Here is a 13,415-nt window from a genome sequence, read left to right as displayed (position 1 = left end):
ACATTTGGTGGGCCCTTGTTGGGCCATCAATATTTTCCAGAAAATGGTGGCTTTGTCAGGTCAGGAAGTTGGTCTAGATTTATTGAAGAAGCATAAACTGAAGAAAGGTGACAGATTTTCAGCTATAGACACTTTGATGACTCAGAGACTATCTGGGATTGATGCCTTCAAAAAAGCTTAGAGAAGTAATATCAAACTCTTTCATAATAATTTCTATTGTTAGTTTTCTGTAAAAACTGTAAAGATTGGTTAGTGGGATTGCTTACATGCCATTGCTTAATCCTTTGGGAAATAAATGAATGTTGCATTAGTCCTTGCACTTCTACCATTAAAACTCTGGCTATAAAAGCATAGAATCTGGTGAATGATAGATAGCAAACTAAAAACAGTGACTAACATTTGTTAATCTTAAAGATCATTTAGCTTTACATCATTTGCTTTTCCACTTCTGCTGAAAATATCTAAACATTTTCCAGAAGCTCTGAATATAAAAACTATAAGAATTCACAGTAGGCTGAGTTGTTTACTGAGACACTCAGGATCAGCAGGTGTTTTGGGAATATGTGGCATCAAAAGCCATTTTTCTCTCAGCTAAAACCATCTTTCACAGGCAGGTACAAAATGATATCAAGATTCAGACAGGAAAAATTATGAAGCAGTCTGTTATTTTTCACCCCTATCTGTTTTTTTTTCTCATTTTTATTCATTTTATTTGAAAGGCAGAGATACACACACACGCACACACACACAGAGGGAGAGAGAGAGAGAGAAAGAGAGAGAGAGAGGGCTCCCATCCACTGATTTCAGTCTCTAAATGCCTGCAACAGCTGAGGCTAAACCAGGCCAAAGCCAGGAGCTGAGGACACAATCCAAGTCTCCCATATGGGAGAAAGAGACTGAAATACTTGAGCCATCACCAGTGGCCTTCCAGGATATGCACTGCAATGAAATGAAATTAGGAGCAGAGCAGGACTTGAAGCCAGGCATTCTGATAGGAGATCTGAGCATCTGATAGGAGATCTGAGCATCTCACTAGATGTCTTAATTGCTGCACCAATTCTCACCCTCATTTTAAAATCATTTTAAACATTTTCCTCTTTCTAAAATATTTATTTTACTTATTTGAATGGCAGGGTTATGGAGAGAGAAGGAGACAGACACACACACACACACACATAGAGATAGAGAGAGAGAGAGAGAGATCCTTTCTCCATTGGTTCACTCACCAAATGGCTAGAATGGCCAGAGATGGATTAGGCCAAAGCCAGAAGCCTGGGATTCCATCAAGGTCTCCCACATGGGTATTAGGGGCCCAAGCTTGCTGCCCTCTTCCACTACTTTCCCAGGCACATTAACAGGGAGCTGGATCGGACTTGAACTGGCACCCATATGGGATGCTGGCATTAAAAGCGGTGGCTTCCCATACGGACTTGAACTGGCACCCATATGGGATGCTGGCATTAAAAGCGGTGGCTTGCTCAGGCTGACTTGCCCCAAGTGGTGGAGTTGGAAGCATACCAGGGGATTCCAATTCAATCCCATTGAGGTGGCGTGTACCAATGCCATCTCACTGTTCCAGGTGATCAATTTCGGTTCACAGTTGGTCATGGTGGAGGGACTGGGAGTCAAAGGGAGCACATAGACAAGTCTAGTACCTGCTAACGCTAACCGATGGAGTAAATAAAGGGGAGAGTGATCCAACATGGGAAGTGAGATACTCAGCAGACTCATAGAATGGCAGATGTCCTAAATAGCACTCTGGCCTCAGAATCAGCCCTAAAGGCATTCGGATCTGGCTGAAAAGCCCATGAGAGTATTTCAGGCATGGAAAGCCAAGACACTCTGGCAAAAGATCTCTGCGAGTGAGATCTCAGTGGAAAGAACAGGTCATCAAAGAAGGAGGTACCTTTCTCTGAAGGGAGGAGAGAACCTCCACTTTGACTATGACCTTGTCTCAACAAGATAAGAGTCGGAGAACTCAGAGGGCTTCCATAGCCTTGGAAACTCATGACTGGAGCATAGGGAGATTACTGATGCCATAGACAGGAGTGTCAATTGGTAAAGTCAACAACAGGAGTCACTGTGCACTTACTCCTCATGTAGGATCTCTGTCCTTAATGTACTGTGCATTGAGAATTAATGCTATAATAAGTACTCAAACAATATATTTCACTTTGTGTTTCTATGGGGGTGCAAACTGTTGAAATCCTTACTTAATGCATACTAAACTGATCCTCTGTAAAAAAAAAAAAAAGAAATTATCAATTCCCAACTTGACTCTCACTGGGATTAAACATGACAATAGGTCTGATCTGATTTCATCATCATTTTAAAAAAATCATCTATTATTTTTCACTTTATGTTTCTGTGTGGGAGCAAACTGTTGAAATCCATACTTAATGTATACTAAGCTGATCTTCTGTATATTAAGATAATCGAAAATGAATCTTGATGTGAATGGAAGGGGAGAGGGAGTGGGAAAGGGGAGGGTTGTGGGTGGGAGGGACGGTATGTGGGGGAAGCCATTGTAATCCATAAGTCGTACTTTGGAAATTTATATTCATTAAATAAAAGTTAAAAAAAAAAAAGCGGTGGCTTAACCTGATGAGCCACAACACAGGCCCTAAAGCATTTTCTCTTTTTGCTTCTTTGTGGTAGCATATTTGTTATGCAATTAGTCAGAAGTTCTCTGTTCCTTTTCCTATCAGAACTGCAGGCAGCATCACTCAATTTAGCACTTAATTCTCTGCCATTTTGTTTGCCATTATTTATTATGTTTATCTTCCATCTTACTTAAATGATAGGCTCTTTTTTTTTTTTTTTTTTGACAGGCAGAGTGGACAGTGAGAGAGAGAGACAGAGAGAAAGGTCTTCCTTTGCCGTTGGTTCACCCTCCAATGGCCGCCGCGCCCGGCGCGCTGCGGCCGGCGCACCGCGCTGATCCGATGGCAGGAGCCAGGAGCCAGGTGCTTTTCCTGGTCTCCCATGGGGTGCAGGGCCCAAGCACCTGGGCCATCCTCCACTGCACTCCCTGGCCACAGCAGAGAGCTGGCCTGGAAGAGGGGCAACCGGGACAGAATCCGGCGCCCTGACCGGGACTAGAACCCGGTGTGCCGGCGCCGCTAGGCGGAGGATTAGCCTAGTGAGCCGTGGCGCCGGCCCAAATGATAGGCTCTTTGTATATGTAAGAATGTGGCTAGTTTTTTGTAAGTGGGCCACCACATGCCCATATATTTGACTAAACATTATTACATAGTGTCTGTGATGGTGCTTCTGAGTGAGATTAACATTTGAATTGGTAAACTGAGTAAATGTGATTGCCCCTCCTAATGTGACTAGACCTCAATCAATAAATTACACACACACACACACACACACACAGAGAAACAGAGAGGGAGGGAGGGAAGGAGGGAAAGGAAGGAGGGAGGGAGGGAGAGAGAGAGAGAGAGAGGGAGAGATGCATGAATCCACACTCACGTACGGATCTCCAACCTGTGGATTCTGTTTCTCTGATGAACTCTGGCTAATATAATACATCTTGTCTTTGATATTCATTTCACATTATCCATAGCACATGGCAATCCATACTTGGGTTAGAAATGTAAAGTAGACTCTTAGAAGCAGTATTCCTTGATGAAAATAATTCATGAAACTTAAAATCAATTACTCTGAGGACGTAACTACACATTTACTAGATTCTTAACTATATGTACTATTGCACTTGGTGATTTTGATATAAATGGAAATAAAGACAATGAAAAAATCAGTATTGATTTGGAGTAGGTGTCAAATGAGCTGAATTGCTATTTATGAATGATGAATTATAATTATAGCATATAACATAGCTTACTTTTCATAATGAAAGATATTCTTTAAATTGTAGGTTAAGCTCATTTACCATAGTCAAAAGTCCATGTGTCTTCTGAAAATTCATGATATTATAAGTGACATAAGGAAGGTTCTATTTTTCATTGCTGCTTCTAAGATTTGTAAACCAGATAAGACATACCATCTTCCTGAAGAAATTAGTGCTTTTGACCCAAATTAGGGCATGCATTTGGAGTTAGTTTTCAAATTCTCTTGATGAATATCTTGTCTGATTTCACCTGTGATCCTTGACATGAATGTGTAGGAGGACTGATCAAGATAAAAGTTCTTCTTAAAGATATTTAAACATTTTTTCACTTTATTTTAAAGACAGAAAGACACAGAGACTTAAAGATCTTCCATGTGCTCTTCCAGTGTAGAATAGTCACTGTCAATATCGCTGTGTCCCTGAAGTTGAGAGTTTAACAAATGTATTCCAGGGGTCTGCATATTTTCTTCAATATACAGCATTTAAAAATACATTAAAACAGACCAGTTTCCAGATTCAACTAGTGAAACATTATAATTCAGTGCAAATATTTTAGACTGTATTTCATTATAGTTTTCCTCCATTCTCTGCCATATTTTGAAAACAAAATAACATTTCTATATTGCCAACAACTTTTTTTAATGTTACAGATGCTATTCTCAAAGCATATCTGTTGATATATTTTATAACACAGTAACCGTCAAAGTATATTTAACATGTGATTTTTTCGTGTCCCTCCCCTTCCTGAATTCCAAATGGAGGAACTAAAAGTGTGATGTAAAGTTGGGTGATCCATACTCTTTTTAGAAAGTTTGTATAAGCACTGTTGTAAATGTAATGTAAAAGAACTGCAAACTAGGATATTCTTTAGTTTATGAAATACCATTCAGGACTGCTGCTTCTTGAGTGTTTTTGTCTTTTAAGGTATTAATCTTTTTTCTCCCAGAGTATGCTGTAGCTTAGGAATATCATCACCAGGAGCACTAGTTGGGCCATTTATTACTTTTTTCTGAAGGACTTTCCTCTTTAACACCTCTTTTGCTATTTCTTTCTTGTTTTTAGCTAAAGTTTCCCTTGGGAAGTTTCTTTGTCTGCTCTGAGACTGAGCTCCAGAAATACAATCTGCGACTGTGACTAACCACTGAAGCTCTATCAGGTTCATTCATTTCATACATCAGAATAGCATCTTCATCAGTCCTTAATGTGTGAGACAGCCTAGGACTGTTAGTACTGTGACGAGATTCACTGGGATCTGTGTCTGCAATCTGATCTGATTCTATGTTATTAAGTAAGCTGTATGGATTGCTGTCTGGATCGTTGAGCATTGAGCACAGAACCGATGGAGAATGTGCCAACACATGGTCTTCTTCCTGGCTGTCTGCTGCCGTCACACTGTTGTTGGCTTTCTCAGTCATCTTCTCTGGCTAATGACCAGCCACTCAGCTTGTTTTTATGTTCAGGATGTGTACCACACCTGGAGGTGTAATTAGGGTTAGGGTCCGACAGCGTCTGCCTCTTCCACTATGAGACCTAGAACTCATCTGTCTTAGTTGTTCATCAGTCTGTCGGCATTCCATTCTTAACTATTCTACTTCATTTAGATAAACAATATGATATTCTAAAAGAACCAGCACAATTCTGATGCTTTCTTTTGTATCATTAGATACAAATGGAACCATTCTATCTTCTCTAGGTAGTTTATTTTCATTGTCTCCTTCAATTCTCACCCAAACCACACCAGATTTGCTGTCTTTCAATAGTAAATTCGTATGTCATTGTGGTTTTGACTTGCACTTCCCATATGTTTAGTTATAGTCAGCATTTTTTCATATACCTATTGGCCACTTATATGTCTTCCTTTGAGAAATGTCTGTTTAGATCTACTGTCCTTTTAAGAAGCAGGATTATTTGTTATTTTTGCTACTGAATTGGATTCCTTATACATTGTGGCTATGAACTCCTTATTGTAAAGCTTGCAAGTACTGTCTCTCATTCTGTGCATTATCTCTTAGCTTTGTTGATTGTTTCTTTTGCTGTGCAAAAGCTCTTTAGTTTGATGAAATTTCTTTTGTCTATTTTTATTTTTATTTCCTGTGTTTTGGGATTGTGATCTAGAAAACCTTTGCTCATTTCAATACCTTGAAAGGTTTTCTCTGCTTTCTTCTAATTTTTTCAAAGTTTTAGGCCTCACATTTAGGTCTTTAATTCATAACACAGTTGGTCATGGTGGAGGGACTGGGAGTCAAAGGGAGCACATAGACAAGTCTAGTACCTGCTAACGCTAACCGATGGAGTAAATAAAGGGGAGAGTGATCCAACATGGGAAGGGAGATACTCAGCAGACTCATAGAATGGCAGATGTCCTAAATAGCACTCTGGCCTCAGAATCAGCCCTAAAGGCATTCGGATCTGGCTGAAAAGCCCATGAGAGTATTTCAGGCATGGAAAGCCAAGACACTCTGGCAAAAGATCTCTGCGAGTGAGATCTCAGTGGAAAGAACAGGTCATCAAAGAAGGAGGTACCTTTCTCTGAAGGGAGGAGAGAACCTCCACTTTGACTATGACCTTGTCTCAACAAGATAAGAGTCGGAGAACTCAGAGGGCTTCCATAGCCTTGGAAACTCATGACTGGAACATAGGGAGATTACTGATGCCATAGACAGGAGTGTCAATTGGTAAAGTCAACAACAGGAGTCACTGTGCACTTACTCCTCATGTAGGATCTCTATCCTTAATGTGCTGTACATTGAGATTTAATGCTATAACGAGTACTCAAACAATATATTTCACTTTGTGTTTCTATGGGGGTGCAAACTGTTAAAATCCTTACTTAATGCATACTAAACTGATCCTCTGTAAAAAAAAAAAAAAGAAATTATCAATTCCCAACTTGACTCTCACTGGGATTAAACATGACAATAGGTCTGCTCTGATTTCATCATCATTTTAAAAAAATCATCTATTATTTTTCACTTTATGTTTCTGTGTGGGAGCAAACTGTTGAAATCCATACTTAATGTATACTAAGCTGATCTTCTGTATATTAAGATAATCGAAAATGAATCTTGATGTGAATGGAAGGGGAGAGGGAGTGGGAAAGGGGAGGGTTGTGGGTGGGAGGGTCGGTATGTGGGGGAAGCCATTGTAATCCATAAGTCGTACTTTGGAAATTTATATTCATTAAATAAAAGTTAAAAAAATATTTATTTGTGTTTTTGAAAGTTAGAGTTATGGGGAGATGGAGAGACAGTGAGAGACAAAGAGATTTTCCATTGGCTGGTTCACTACCCAAGTGACCACAACAGCGAGGGTTGAGCCAGGCCAAAGACAGGAGCCAGAAACTTCATACAAGTCTTCGACATGGGTGGCAGGAGCCCAAGCACTTGAGTCATCTTCTGTTGCTTTTCCCAGGCTATTAGCAGGGAGCTGGATCAGAAGTGGAGCAGCCAGGACTTGAACTGGTACCAATGGATGCCAGCATTGGAGGTGGTGGCTTTTCCCACTATGCCACATTGCCAACCCGTTTAATCCATTTTTGAGTTAATCTTTTTACATGGTGAAAAATCAGGTCTAGTTTTATTCTTCTGCATGTGAATTTCAAGATTTCCCAGCACCGTTTATTTAAAGACTATTTTTTCAATGCATGTTCTTAGCATCTTTGTCAAAGTTCTGCTGGCCATAAATGTATGGACTTCTGTTCCATTGATCAGTGGTTCTGTTTTAATGCCAACAACATGCTGTTCTAATTTCTGTAACTTTGTAATATATTTTAAAAACAGGTAGTGTAATGTTTTGATATCTCCTGCTTTGTTCTTTTGTGTAAGATCACTTTGGCTATCTGGTGTCTTTTATGGCCCAAGGACTTCGACTATCTTCAACTGTTTCCCCAGTCACATTAGCAGGGAACTTGACTGGAAGTGGGACAGCCAGGCATTCTGATATTGGATGCTGCCTATGCAAGCAGTGGTTTAACCTGCTGTGACACAATGCTGGTTCCAGTCTGTGTCTACACTTTTGGGTACTTCTGCAATTTCAGCAGTAGCTAGCACTCTAAGTTGTGATTTGACCCAGGTCTTCTATTGGTTTGTTTGTTTTTAGATTTATTTCTTTGAAAGGCAAAGTTACAGATAGGAGGAGGAAGGAGAGAGAGAAAAAGATATCTTCCATCCATTGGTTCAGTCCCCAGATGACCACAAGACCAGGGCTGGGCTAGGCTAAAGCCTAGGTCTCCTACATGGGGGGCAGAGCCCAGGTACTTGGACCATTCTCCACTGCTTTCCCAGGCCATTAACAGTGAGCTAAATGGGAACTGGAGCAGGGAGAACTCCATTTCGCACTCATATGAGGTGCTGGCATCACAGGTAGCAACTTAACTCACTGCATAACAGTGTCGGTGCTCTGTTGATATATGTTTATTGATTCTATCTTACATATTCCTCAAATTCAAGTTATTCAATGTAGACTAGGGAAGTGCTAAAAGCCTCTTCTATTGTTACAAAGGTAACAAAGTCTTGGCTTAAAGAGTGTATCAGAGTTTCTATAGGTGACTGAATGAGAAAGACAGTATCTGAAAACAGTAGGCTACATCTGCCTTTGCTATGCTCATTTTAGTTTGGAGGCACCAGACCATCCATACTTTTTAGAAACCACCAAGGTTTTAAGAGGTTTTGAGGAAGAAAAAATGAGCATGATGAGAAAGAATGCCTTTAAAATTTTATTCAGTTTACCGTGGACAACCTCACTAATTGTGAGAAGTCCTTGGGAGTGACGATATGCTGGGAAGAATCTGGACATTGATTATTCCCAACTAAGACCTGGTAATTCAAAAGAGTCCCCTCTCCGCTCAATTCTAAAATGAGAGCAAACCAAGTAGAACATATTTATTCACCCCTTTCTATGGGCCCAACACTGAGCTAAATGTAAGATATACAAAATAGAGACCAGCTCTATGCTTGAAGCTATAATAATTGTTCTAATTACATAGAAACACAAAAGAAAGAACTGTCCAGATATAAATATTTCACATTAACAAGAGAGACAATAGAGACAAATTTAAAGAAATCAATATTAACTGAAGCAAAGTGGTTTCATAATGACACACACTTCTCTGATGGAGAAGTATGGGGGGAGGAAAATGGATAGGCAGATGACAGAAGCAAGTTCACAGCACCAGAAAGCCCATTTTAAGGTTTGTACAACATCCTTGACCTTTAGCCTCGCTTCTGAATGTATCTGTATTTCTGTCACCAACTCCATGATACTCTTGTATAGTTTCCATGACTACTTCCTTATAATTCAGTTTCTGATATTGAGTCCCCTACAAATAAAAATTATTTATTTGATAAATGCAGTCACAGTGAGAGAGGTGGATAGAGAGAGAAAGTCAGAGACAGAGAGAGGGCTCCTAGCCTATAGTTCACTCCTCAAATGTCCAAAGTGGCTAGAGCTGGACTGAAGCTGGTGCCAGGAGCCAGGGACTTAATTTAGGTCTCCCACATGGGTGGCAGAAACCCAATTAACTTGAGTTATCACCACTGTTCCCAGCATCTGTACTAGCAAGAAGTTGGAGTCAGGAGCTGGAACTGGGAACAGAGCTGAGGCACTCCAATGCAGGATGTGGGTATCTTAACCAGCATTTTAATCACTAAAGGTTAAACATGTGCCCCAAATTTCCCTAAGTTTTAATTCTACTTCACCTTTATAGCTGTTTGTACTCCAAGGCGTAGAGTTTGGGAGAGAGAGGGTGTTTGGTCTTAGGATTTATATGTAAAATTTTCAGCTTGATTTTTTAGGAGGAGTTATTCCTTTTGTATGCTTTTAAAGTAAATGTTCCCAAGCGACTGCAAAATAAAATACTAATTGTGGCACAGATGATGATTACCCATTGATCTGATGAACACTTCTCATATTCAACACCATTATCATTGATTAACTAAATATCACTATCAAATTAAAGCGTACAAATTAGTTTCTTATAATGGTGCATAGCCATTTTGGGTAAATATTGAAATAACTTTTTATTTGGAAATAATTTAAAGACAGAGTTGTGAGAATAGCACAGACAACACTTGCAATGCTGTCTACCAGCTTCAGCTATGTTTTGTTACATTTGCTTCATCTATTTCTTTACCTAGCTACATATGTTTCTGAGCTTATTAACCTGTTAAACATAGCGCTATTTTCTTACCCAACCACAATACAGTTATCTAAAAAAATAAAAAAAAGGAAACAGACACCCTCATCTCTATCCAACCTATCTTCTGAATTCCAGTCTATGAATTGATTCCACATTGCTTTTCATTACACTTTTTCCTAATTCAGTGTCCATTGTAGGAGTGAGTACTGGTTTTAATTGTTGGTGTAATTTTAGTCTTCTTTAGCCTGTGTTTTTGCCTCTGATTTTTTTCCTGATATTTTCATTTTTTATAATAATACAGTGTTACTTCTTTAATAGGATGTTTTTGCATTTTGGATTTACCTCACAATTCCTCCCTGTTACAGTCAGCTTAAACATTTGTTTAGAAGATATTTTTATTAAAGTACAATAAGCATAACATTTTTGAACCAAACTTTTAATGTCACATTGAACAGGGTTGGAGGTGCCATGTTGTGATTGTTTAGTGGCTGGGTTACAAGGTAGATGCAGTTCCTGCAAATCACAGTGACAACAATGTAGTCTCACAACGAGCCCAAAATACCATATTTCTGGAGAAGGGAAATTTATGTAAAATTAGGAAATTGGTAATTTCTTGATGGTGAAGCACAACTTCCCTTTCAGCCTTTCAGGGCTCCTTCTGCTCAGCATTGTCTGAATGCAGCAGATTCTCTTTTGTCGGGATAAACCTATGTGATAATCTGGAACTCACGTGTTAGTGTCTAAATAGGAGCATTAACCTACCAAGGGTGTGTACAGTTTAGAAGATGATGTCCAGAAAGAGCAATCCATGACTCAAAGCATGGTTTTATAGAGGTGGCATTTCTGGCACATGGTACCCAGACACAGGAAAGACTTTGGGGCAGCAATGGTTAGTTGTATGTGACAGCTGGGCCAGCCAATTGTACCAAATTATTTAATCCAACACTAATCTAGATGTGGTTGTAGAAGTATTTTGGAGTTTTGTAAATGCAGTTAATGTCTACAATTAGTTGATTTTAGGTAAAGTGTATTAACTTTGATAAAGAGTGAGTCTCATCTAATTAGTCAAAGGCCTCAAAAACAAAAACACTTCTTATGGAAGAAGAAATTCTGCCTGAAGACTGCAATAACAACTCTTGCCCGGATTTCCAGCCTGCTGCTGTGCCCCACAGGTTTCTCAGTTTCCATCCCCCATATTTACATTATTTACATGAACCAATTTCTTTTTTTTAATTAATTTATTTATTTGAAAGTCAGTTTTACACAGAGAGAGGAGAGGCAGAGAGAGAGAGAGGTCTTCCATCCGATGGTTCACTCCCCAGATGGCCACAATGACCGGAGCTGCTCTGATCTGAAGCCAGGAGCCAGGTGCTTCTTCCTGGTCTCCCGTGTGGGTGCAGGGGCCCTTCTACTGCTTTCCCAGGCCACAGCAGAGAGATGGATTGGAAGTAGAGCAGCTGGGACTAGAACGGGCACCCATATGGGATACCAGCACTTCAGACTAGGGCGTTAACCCACTGCACCACAGCGCCAGCCCCAAGAGCCAATTTCTTAAAATACATCTTTTTAAACACACATACATACACACACACACACCCTTATACTGACAGCTTTAACCAACCATAAATCTAAAATACTAGGAAAAAAATTGTGTCTATACTGAATATACTCAGACATTTTCACTCTATTATAGTCTTTAAACTATACAGTATAACAACTATTTACATATCACTTACATTATATTAGGTATTACAAGTAATTGAGAGATAATTTTAAAGTATACAGGAAGCTGTACATAGGTTATGCAAATACTATAAGATTTTATGTAAGAGATTTGAGCATCTCTGGATTTGATATCTTTGTGTGTGTGGGAGTGTCTCCTGGAATCAATCTTCTGCAGATACTGAGAGATGACTGTTCATCCATATAGATAACAAGAGAAGACTGTTCATACATACCTATCTTATTGCCTCTCTTTTTCTGGAGTGTTCTGACTGATGCAGTGATAGATAGGCAGTAATTTTTCTATTCCTCAAGTCATGCCTCAAAGTGGTCATTACTAGACCATGTTATGAATATGTAAAAAGTTCAAATAATATATGCTAATAGTTTCCTGTTTGACAAGTAATAATATAGATTTATTCTTAATTTCTCTAGAGTAGATGTATTGTTAATGCAAAATTTTTTGCTGCCCTCTGGTGGACATAAATTAACAAAAGAAAAATGTATGAATGCATTGTCAAGTTCTGTGTATTAAGCAGTCTTCTTTTTGTGTATGTTCTCAAAGTTCCTTTCTATATTTGGGACTATAAATGAATATGTCACATAAGATGAATTATTAGCATTTCAGATTTGAATGTAAATCTCCATTATAATACATGAAATACTTAAAATACAGTGCCATAAGAAGTAGAGCCTAGCAGAAGTTGTGGATATAATTGTATGAAGAGGAAAATGAATTGACAGTTATCATTTGGTACTTTAGAGGCCATCTATACTACTGTAGCCTTGATTCCGGAGGAGGGTTGCATGCAATTCCTTAGATCTTTCCCTGGGGTGCTTCTGTGGGCTGGGAATGTGTGCGTTTTGGGAGCTAGGGAATACAAAACCAAATACTTTCCAGGAATGCACTGAGGGGAGGGGAGGGGATGAGAGGGTGGGTCTTAAAGGGATGTTCAGTAGGGCTCAAATCTTGAGGAGCAGGATATGTAGCTGAATTTGAGAGAAATTGGAGGTCTGGAAATAAGATACATAATGGGATTGGAAGGACAGAAGTGACAGCAAAGACAGGGAAAGGGTAGAGAAGAACAATGGTGAGAACTGTGTTGGAGCTGACTTGTACCCATTTTGCAAGACCCAGTTGGTTGATTTTCAGTAATTTTGGAAGTTAGTTATGAAACATGGTTAAAAATTGAATTGTAAAATCTTCCAACAAAATAAATTGTCCTTAGGACTAAGATACACACTCAAATTATGATTTGTTAATTATTTTACTACATTTTATTATTATTCAGTAAAGTCATCAATTGAGATGACTTACGTCTTTTGTGTTTGCGTGGTGGAAATGGTGTGCTGCTGTGCATCTCCCCCCAGCTCTGCATACTGAGGTATCAGTTATTGTAGGTCACCACGGAGATACTTTGACCAAGGAGATTGGAAACGCAGAAGCCAAGGCTCTTCTCTAAGAGCTGATTGTTAAACATTTGCCAGCATTCCACTGGATAAGGAAGTCTCTTTGGAAAAAGTACCTTTCTTCCAAATTAGTTCTACTATTATCCTGGAATGGTGCTCTAATCCATTTATTAAATCAGGAAATATCTTTTACCTGGATCTCTTGTGTTTCTGTGTATTTTACATGGACATCTGCCAATTGTCCCAGAATATTCTTTCAGGAGTGTTCATATAGCAAATGGGCTTGGAAAA

The 13,415-nt window shown here is 39.2% G+C and overlaps 1 pseudogene; it reads right to left on the bottom strand.

The window, feature by feature from the left end:
* Positions 1-4,728: 4,728 nt before the first annotated feature.
* On the bottom strand, positions 4,729-13,075 carry LOC127482837 (RNA-binding protein FXR1 pseudogene; annotated as a pseudogene).
* Between the last annotated feature and the right edge of the window lie 340 nt (positions 13,076-13,415).

The sequence above is a fragment of the Oryctolagus cuniculus genome, chromosome 4 (assembly GCF_051225735.1).
Source record: "Oryctolagus cuniculus isolate XC-2025 breed Fujian yellow rabbit chromosome 4, ASM5122573v1, whole genome shotgun sequence".
Lineage (NCBI taxonomy): Eukaryota > Metazoa > Chordata > Mammalia > Lagomorpha > Leporidae > Oryctolagus > Oryctolagus cuniculus.
Note: the sequence above shows the minus strand (reverse complement) of the source record. Positions and strands in the feature narration are given on the sequence as shown.